The sequence below is a fragment of the Humulus lupulus genome, chromosome 1 (genome assembly GCF_963169125.1).
Source record: "Humulus lupulus chromosome 1, drHumLupu1.1, whole genome shotgun sequence".
Lineage (NCBI taxonomy): Eukaryota > Viridiplantae > Streptophyta > Magnoliopsida > Rosales > Cannabaceae > Humulus > Humulus lupulus.
The window spans coordinates 154,780,048-154,788,913 of NC_084793.1; the positions used below are offsets into that span (position 1 = coordinate 154,780,048).

General features: G+C 38.8%; 1 long non-coding RNA gene across 1 annotated transcript; it reads right to left on the minus strand.

The window, feature by feature from the left end:
* Nucleotides 1-1,216: 1,216 nt before the first annotated feature.
* On the minus strand, nucleotides 1,217-2,522 carry LOC133820943 (uncharacterized). Its single transcript, XR_009887230.1, has 3 exons — nucleotides 2,425-2,522; nucleotides 2,209-2,253; nucleotides 1,217-1,634 (listed from the first exon to the last, which is right to left on the minus strand). It is a non-coding gene; the product is annotated as an uncharacterized LOC133820943 (long non-coding RNA).
* Nucleotides 2,523-8,866: the final 6,344 nt, after the last annotated feature.

Consider the following 8,866-nt stretch of genomic DNA (forward strand, 5'->3'; position numbering starts at 1 on the left):
AGCTAGTTAACTAAATAAAATAGTCACCTTCTCTTATCTATTTATTTCTTGAAAAATGTTCTAGTAGATAACAAATTAAGTATTAAAAAAGAATATTGTTTTACTTTGGTTGAATTCTCTAAAAAAGTAGCAAGCGTGCATAACTATGGTATTATGAAACAAACTAAAAAGAAAGATTCTATAAAAAGTATCTGTAGCTCGTAACAATTTCTATGGAGGAAGAATTGAAACAGGTTTCAGTGGAATTTGTAAGCACTCTAGGGTAAATGCATTTCCACTTTCATCATGTACATCCCATGCTTCAAACAACGAATCTCCATTAGCTTTTCACATAAATGCCTAGTTCTACCAATATTTCTTTGTTGTAAGCATATGGAACTCCAATGAGCTATAAGCATATAGCCAAACCAGAGCATATGGATGCAGTTTGATATATATTTATATCCAAGACAACATAATATATGTTGCATAGATAGCTAAAAAATATGCATATAAACATATGAAACTCCAATAAGCTGTAAAAGCGTCTGGAAGGAATGGTGATACAATGTAACCTAGTTTCATAATATCTCATGTTTCCATGATTTTTCATTGAATCATGCCAAAAGAACAAATGCTCAATTTCTTCTTGACTCCCTCGTTAATTGATTTTGTGTGAACATAAAAAGAATGAAAATCTAAATACAAATAAAGTAAAAACAGTCAACGAACAGAGAATAAAACAAAGAAGTTTTAAAGTTGGATTGATAATTTGAACCCAAATAACACCAACAAAAAAATTGGCACAGGAAAAAAATTGAACAGAGACAACAATAATTAAGTTTCTCACATGAGATTTGTAAACAATTGAATCTATTTCACCAAAAACTAACCAAAGTAATCATGACAATAATGTAATTACGGATTATAACATGGTTCCACAAGAATTATAAAACACATTCCATTGTAAAATTTCAAACCAAGAGAGTTAATGAAATATGAAATGACCTTCATTCTAGGAGTAAGTTCATTCAAAGTGATGACAAAATACATCAATTTATATATTTTTCGGGCACTTGGACAGATTACTTCTCTCCTAGAGAAGATTACCTTCGGGCAACAACTTAAATCCTTACCTTTCCCTTACGTCTCCTTATTTATAAGAAAAAAAACAAAGATGAGAAAGTACATGTTTGTTTGTGGATATATATATACATATTGTAACAAGTAAACAAATACATTTGCATAACTTTCTTCTACTATGTCAATCATTATACAATACATTCCACTAGTAAAAAAAAACTTATATGTTTAAATCCATATACAAGTAAAAGAAAGACACAACAAACATTGTTAAAAAAAAATCAGCTACTTATAAAAGGCCATCGACCAATAATGAAGGAAATGATAGACTCTTTCTGTTAGCGCTATAATACATTGTCAAGGTTTTAAGAGGCTATATATAAAGAGAGTCATCAAAAGCTAAAAAAAAAAGGAGCCTTTGGGTTTTAAAAATAGAGAAAGAATGACAAGTAGTACTCAAGTGTGGAATTAAAAAAAATGGTTAAATTTGGGGTGATCTTATCATGGTCTTGTGTCCTGGTTGGTATAAAAAATCATTGTACAACTTAGGACTATGTTGTTCTTGCTGCCACCTGAAAATACACAAAATTTTAATTTAAGATTTATTTTGTCTATTCTGTAATATAAACATATTCATATAACATGCTACTACATCTAACTTTGCAAACAATGATATAAAATAAACACTCTTCCTCAAGTGGTAAACAATTCACTTTTACGATAGTCAATAGTGTTTATTCAAATTAAATCAACTTTTATGATTGCAGTGAAACTTTCCAAGGTCATCTAGAAGTCTTAAAAATTTGGACAAGTTATAAATATATCCCAATTAATTTAACTTATTCAATCATTTGTATATATATACATATTCTCTCTAATATGTATTTTAATTTGTCTCGGTTGTATATGAAGAAAAATAACAAACATATGTGAAGCATTTAGTTTTTGTCTTTAAATATTTACACTAATAAACTATCTCAAAAACTCATTTCCCCAAAAGATTTTTATGTAAATTAGCCCCATCACAAAAAAAATAAATTTTTTAAAAAAATGCCAAACCTTAGTTGCCCAAGATCTTAAAACAATAGAGACACCAAAGTGATTGATAGTAGGGCAGAGCAACACAGAAAAAGAATTGATACATACCTTGAAACAAAGTGATTAGCAGTGACATAAAGACAAGTGGGAAGCCTGTGACAACATAGACTACGTAAGAAGCAAGAGATGACCAAAGGAGAGAAGCATATCTATAATGCCAAAATAGATACTCTTCCTGAAATGTGTTGATATAAATTAAAGAAAGAAAAACCCTAACATTTGAAAATAAAAACAAGGAGAGAGAATTTTTTAGAAATGACTTACCCAAACAACAATGAAAATGATTCCAAGAAAGAAATAGTGGAATTGCTAGAGTCGAGAGAGACTGCTAGATGTGAAAAGGGGAATGATAAGATTTTGACAGTATTCTTCTCATCTTCTTCTTTCAAATCAGTAACTAAGACTTCTTTTTTTACTTTACATTTTAGTGGGCTTTCTCAAAAGTTGCCGCATTTTTTTCATGTGGTTTTTAAGTTTTAACTTTACCGCTTTTTAACATTCCATTCTATAATACATTTCCAATAGTCTTATATTCATGTGTTATGGAATGAGATATTTGGTATAGTGGCGGGTCGTGTTATGGAATGAGATATTTGGTATAGTGGCGGGTCCCCACAGGGACCCTACCCTGTGAGTTAAATTGACATCCCTACTAATATATTAGCTCACATTTTTTTTTTTTGGTAAATCAGCAAGCTTGTATTATGCACAACAACTTACAAACACCAATCAAATACAGAGACACCAACCTCTAAAATAAAAACAAACACAAAACAATTAATTACAATGTAACTTCCTCACCCATGCTAAATCCTCCTTTCCTAGTTTTCTTTCAAACAACAAACAAAATCTATTACAAACTTCAATTTTAATATTCTGAGTTACACAACCCACTAAAGCCACCTGAAGCTTCCAATAAGTTGAATTTCTAGCTCTCCAAATGTGGTACACACAAGCACTAAGAGAACAATAATACACTCTTCTTCTGCAGGCGGAGTGTCTACTGCGTCTTATCCAATTCATCAAACCAGCCAACTCAAATCGATGGGATCCTATCCTTAACCAAGTCAAGATAGAAACCAGACAGCTCTTACTGAACTGACATTCAAAAAATAAATGTCTATGACTTTCAACATACTGACCACAGATAACACAGAGAATCTTGAGCAATTCCAAATCTGAACAGTCTATCTTTAGTTGGCATCCTTTGCTTTAACACCAACCATGTCACAAACTTATGCTTTGGAATTCCTAGCCTATCCCAAATTGAAGAAAATTTCCATCTAGTCTCAGACTTGTTCTTCATCAGATTATACAATTTAGCTATACTGTAATGAGGCCAGCTGAGAACAATTCCTTGATAAGATTCCTTTAACTCCTCCTTGACCTTGACAATTTGTTTCCAATATCAACTACTAGTGCTAGGTGCCTTATAACCCCACCAATCTTCTTGCTTTATGTAAACAGAATGTATCCACTTCACCCACAAATTATCTTCCTTGTTGGCAATGGCCCAAACATATTTCCCTGTGGCACACATATTCCACAGCCCTACATCTTTAAACCCCAGACCACCTCTCTGTTTAGAAAGACTAATCTCTACCCAGGAAACTCTCCCATGTCCTTCCACACTTTCACCACTCTTCCATAAGAAAACTCTACAAATCTGATTAATTATAGCTATCACTGATCTTGGTAATATAACAATTTGAGACCAATATGTGTTAATGGATAGCAAGACAGAGTTAATAAGAACACACCTCCCTGCATAAGAAAGATTCCTTGAGCTCCAAATTCTTATCCTTTTCACCATTTTATCCACCAAGCACTCACACTCAGCTTTGGAGATTCTTTTATTGCTTATTGACATCCCTACGTATTTAAAAGGGAGCATGCTTCTCTGAAAACCAGTCACCTCAGTAAGCTGATACCAGACCTCCTCCTACAGCCCCACTCCATAAATGGCAGATTTCTTCTGATTAGCCTTCAATCCAGAAGCCTCCGAAAATAACTGGAACCCTCTTAATAACATATAAGCTACCTTGAAATCACCCCTGCAAAACAACAGCAAGTCATCTGCAAAGCACAGATGAGTTAGCTGCAAACTGCCACATCTAGGATGGTATTTAAAGTCTGGATGCTGAGCAACTTTAGATAGAATTCTTGATAAATACTCCATCCCAATCACAAACAGTAAAGGGGACATCGGGTCCCCTTGCCTTAACCCTCTTCTGGCTTGAATAAGATCTGTTGGGGGCCCATTAAGCATGACCAAAAATCTAGCTGTTGTGACACAACTCATTACTAACTGAATAAACTGATCAGGAAACTTAAGAGCTGACAACATTTCTTGTAAAAAATTTCAATCCAGAGAGTCATAGGCTTTCTGAAGATCAATTTTGATGAGGTAAGCTGCCTGCGCATTTTTCCTCCCATACCCTCTAACCAGATCTTGACATAGCATTATGTTATGAGCTATGTTCCTACCATTAATAAAGCCACTCTGGTTTTCAGAAATAATTGAAGGAAGAATCTCCCTAAGCCTCATGCAAATAAGCTTAGTAGCTATCTTATAGACCACATTGCAGCAAGCTATTGGCCTATATTCACTAACATTCTTAGGACAACTAGACTTGGGTATAAGGATTATATTTGTGGTATTAATTTCTTTGAAAATCTTCCCCGAATGGAGAAAGGATAGCACTGCTTGAGTAAGATCACTACCTGTGTGTTATCCCCAAAAATTGGAGATCGATGACGTGGCAATAGATGTGACAAGTGGCAGTACATGGTCCGTAAACGACACATTAATAGTCAATAAATATATTGGCTCCTCAGAGTTGTGATAAAGTGATCTGGCTTAGGAGTGACCCGGTAGACCAATGAAGAGTTTTGACTGGCCAGTCAAATGTCATGACCGACCAGGCATGACCTTGTCCGACCAGTCATATGATTGTCTGCCCAGGCATGACCTTGTCTGCCCAGGCATGACCTTGTCTGCCCAGGCATGACCATGTCCGACCAGTCATGACCATGTCCGACCAGTCATGACCATGTTTGCCCAGTCAAGTGCATGTTTGCCCAGCCAAGTGCATGTCTGCCCAGCCAAGTGCATGTCTGCCCAGCTAAGTGCATGTCTGCCCAGTCGAGTGCATGTCTGCCCAGTCAAGTGCGTGTCTGCCCAGTGAAGGTGTGGTCGACCAACTTGAATGAGATATGGATCGACTGGATGGAGCAGGACTACGTCAAGATTCCCAGAAACAGCTTCAACAAGAATCGTTCTTGGCATACTCGGGAATCTCTCATTTATCCCACGAATATAGTGTATTGTTACATTTTGAATATTGTTGTAATTTAAATAAAATGTGAATAATAAAATATCCCGATGATGGGGGATATCATCTGTACGATCCTGAGCCTATAAATACAAGGCTTATGGCATCATAAAGAGGACTTTTTTCGACTTTTGGGCTTTTGAACTTCTGATCCTAATTTTCTAGACAGAGAGTACTTGTATTTGAGAGAATTGTTGTATTCGTGTAATCTGCACTAAAGAAACTCAGTTGACTCAGGTTCATCTGATCTTGAGTGCAAGTCTATAATCACAACTCTAAGTGGATTAGGCTATTACCATCACATTGGGGCTGAACCACTATAAAATCGTCTGTGTCGTTTATTTTCTCTTGAAGGTTTTATCGTTTTTGACGTTCACACGTCGTTGGCCAAAAACGCGGTCAACATTTTGGTGCTTTCATTGAGAGCCTGAAGAGAAAGACAGACGGTCCCTGAAGTATTATGGCGCCTAAGAGCACCAATGCGGCCTCCAAGAAGACAGGCTCCTCTAAAGAGCCTGCTAGATCAGAAGATCCTGGCCCACAAGACCATGAGACTAAGCCTAGGGTCATGCTCGAGGATGTGACTCCAGAAGTCGAAGAACTCCAGGAAGCCATGGGGGCCTTCCAGGAGGAGATGGCACAATTCCATGCCAGACAGGAGGCGTTCGCTGAAGAGATGGCCAGGCAGAAAGCTGCGTTAGAGCAGCAAAGGCGCGATATGGAAGCCATAAGCGAAGAGCTCAAACAACAACATGAGGAGGTCAACCGGAGACATCGTGAAGCAGCACTTGCTCTAGAAGCAGTTACCCAATTGGCCCAAGCCAATGCTCAAGCCGCAGCACAAGCAGACACCCAGGGAGCAAGAAATAATGACGCTGGTCGGAGGACCACTGACAGAGCCGATTCTCGAGGACCGGGCAGAAGCAAGAGTAACCCCCCTGGTCGGGAAGATGATGGGGACCGATCCAGAACTGCCTCGACGGAAAGGGAGCACTCTAGAACCCCCTCCAGGAGCCACCGATCAGAGACTTCTAGATCAGGGAGTCACCGGTCGGGCAGTAAAAAGACCCCACCGAGGCAGGATCAGACCAAGACTCCTCGAGAGAAGAGGACTTCACAATTCAAAGATGGCCATGGTCGTGATGAAGCTGATAGTCATCACACCAACCAGTCAAAGGAAAAGGAGGGCAATGACCAACAAGGAGGAAAAAACTGCTCGGGGCGTACCGAAAGGCCTCCACTGCACCCCGACCAGCAGCATAGTAGGAGAGAGCAAGTCTCGCGTAGTAAGCCCTCTGAAAAATCGAAAAGTATGGTGTTTGATCGGGCAGGAGAGCATGCTTCCCGGAAGGATCTGAGGGACGTTATCACCAACAAGAGGAGGACCGTCCCGGTCGAACGGAAAAATCTGGACCGCCCTGCCAGTCAAGTAAAAATACTTGCGATGGCACTTCAGATGGTAATACCCGACCAGGCGGTCAAGACCTTGGAACCTCATCAGTTGCACCAGCCATCCAAGCCCAGCTTGACATGCTAACAGCTGTAGTGCAAGGTTTGTCAAAACGACCTTCCGAGATAGACGCGATAGACCACCGGAGTGGCAGCCCATTTTGTGCCCGGATTAGAGCAGCCCAGCCTCCGGCAAAATATAAAGCACCGGTTCTTCCAATATATACAGAAAAGGCAGATCCCATCAGACATGTTGGGAAATTGGAGGACCAGATGGAATTTCTCGGAGTAAGTGACGATTATCGGTGTAGATTTTTCCCGAATACATTGTCGGATACTACCCAGGAATGGTATTGGAAGTTTAAGCCAAACTCCATTACCTCTTGGGAAGCATTCAGGAAGGAGTTTTGTAGACAATTCAACACTGCCCGGACTCCACCACTTTATGCCAACCACTTGGCAGATATCAAACAAGGAAAAGATGAGTCTCTAAAGAATTATATACAGAGATTCATGAGAGAAGCCAATAGAGCAACTGCTGTAGGAGACGAGGGGAAGATGGTTGCAATATCTGCTAGGATAACTTATCGGAGCCCTTTGTGGGATAGCATTCATAGAAATCCAATTTCAACACTTCAACAATTTCTTGACCAAGCAGACAAGTATATGAAATTCGATGATGCAATCGAGAAAGAGGAGAATGGCATAAATAATCTGAGCGGATCAACTGACTTTCCTAAGGATGGTGGAAAGAAATGTGGAAATAACGGGTCTGACCACCATGAGGAAAAGAAAGTAAAGTTGAGTTCAAACGAAAAGCCAACCAAGTATGAGCCTCAGTTCACTAACTACACCACTCTCTCGACCAGCCGAGCGGAGATATATCTTGTTAATCATGAAGAGGTTCCCTACAAGAAACCTCCACCCCTCAGGAAAGAGATGAGGAACAGAGACATGAATAAGTTTTGTCGTTTCCATAGAGATTATGGTCACGACACGAATGAATGCAATCACCTCAAGGACGAGATAGAATTTCTTCTCCGGTTGGGCAAGTTGAGAAAGTACCGGGCAGAGACACCCCAGGGAGAAGGAGGCAGCAGCAATCCTGGTTTCAAGCGACAAAGATCTCCACCCTTGCATCTCGGACCTGTGGACTTTACCTTAGACACTATATGTGGAGGTCCACACTTGACTGAGGAAAGCAACGAAGCAAAGGAGAAGTATGTTGAGCGGGAGTGCTAGGATCAGAAACCATTGGAGTGGCGAGCATCAGAGGATATATTATTTTTAAATACCGCTTTCAGAGTGGTAGCTTGATTTCGAGTTGTTTGACTTGTTATTTAAGTTTGGTTTATGAGCTGGTTATTTACTAACCAGTCATTTTATTTTTGAACAATTTTGGTTGTTTAAGACTCGTTATTAGACATGTTTTGTCCTTTTTAATTTACGAGTAATAAAAGAGACTACGCGCAGCATGGTCGATTCTTGCTACAAATATGCATGTGTGTTAGTTATCCAAGCAGTGTTCAATTGGTTGATACGTTCAAGCAGTGTTCAACTGCTCGAATATTTTCCATATATTCTATGTGTTTCACGAGTAATTAACTGCTCAAACAGATTCGGTCAAGTAGCAAGTGACTAAGGATCTTTCAACCCTCGATCACCTGGGGGGCACATGGGGTATACCGGTATATAATTTAACACAGGCAATAAGAGCATGAGTTAATATATCTGTTTTTAGGCTGACTTGTAAATTTTCGAAGTCCAAAAAGGCCATTAAGCTAACTTGTTTGACAAAGCTTAAGTAACTTGGAATTTTTCTTAAAATATTTCAAGTTAAAAACAGATATTCGTGTGACAATAAACATTATGCTCATAAAATATTAGAGCAATAAAAGTGTGAGAAAGAATACTTAGTATGG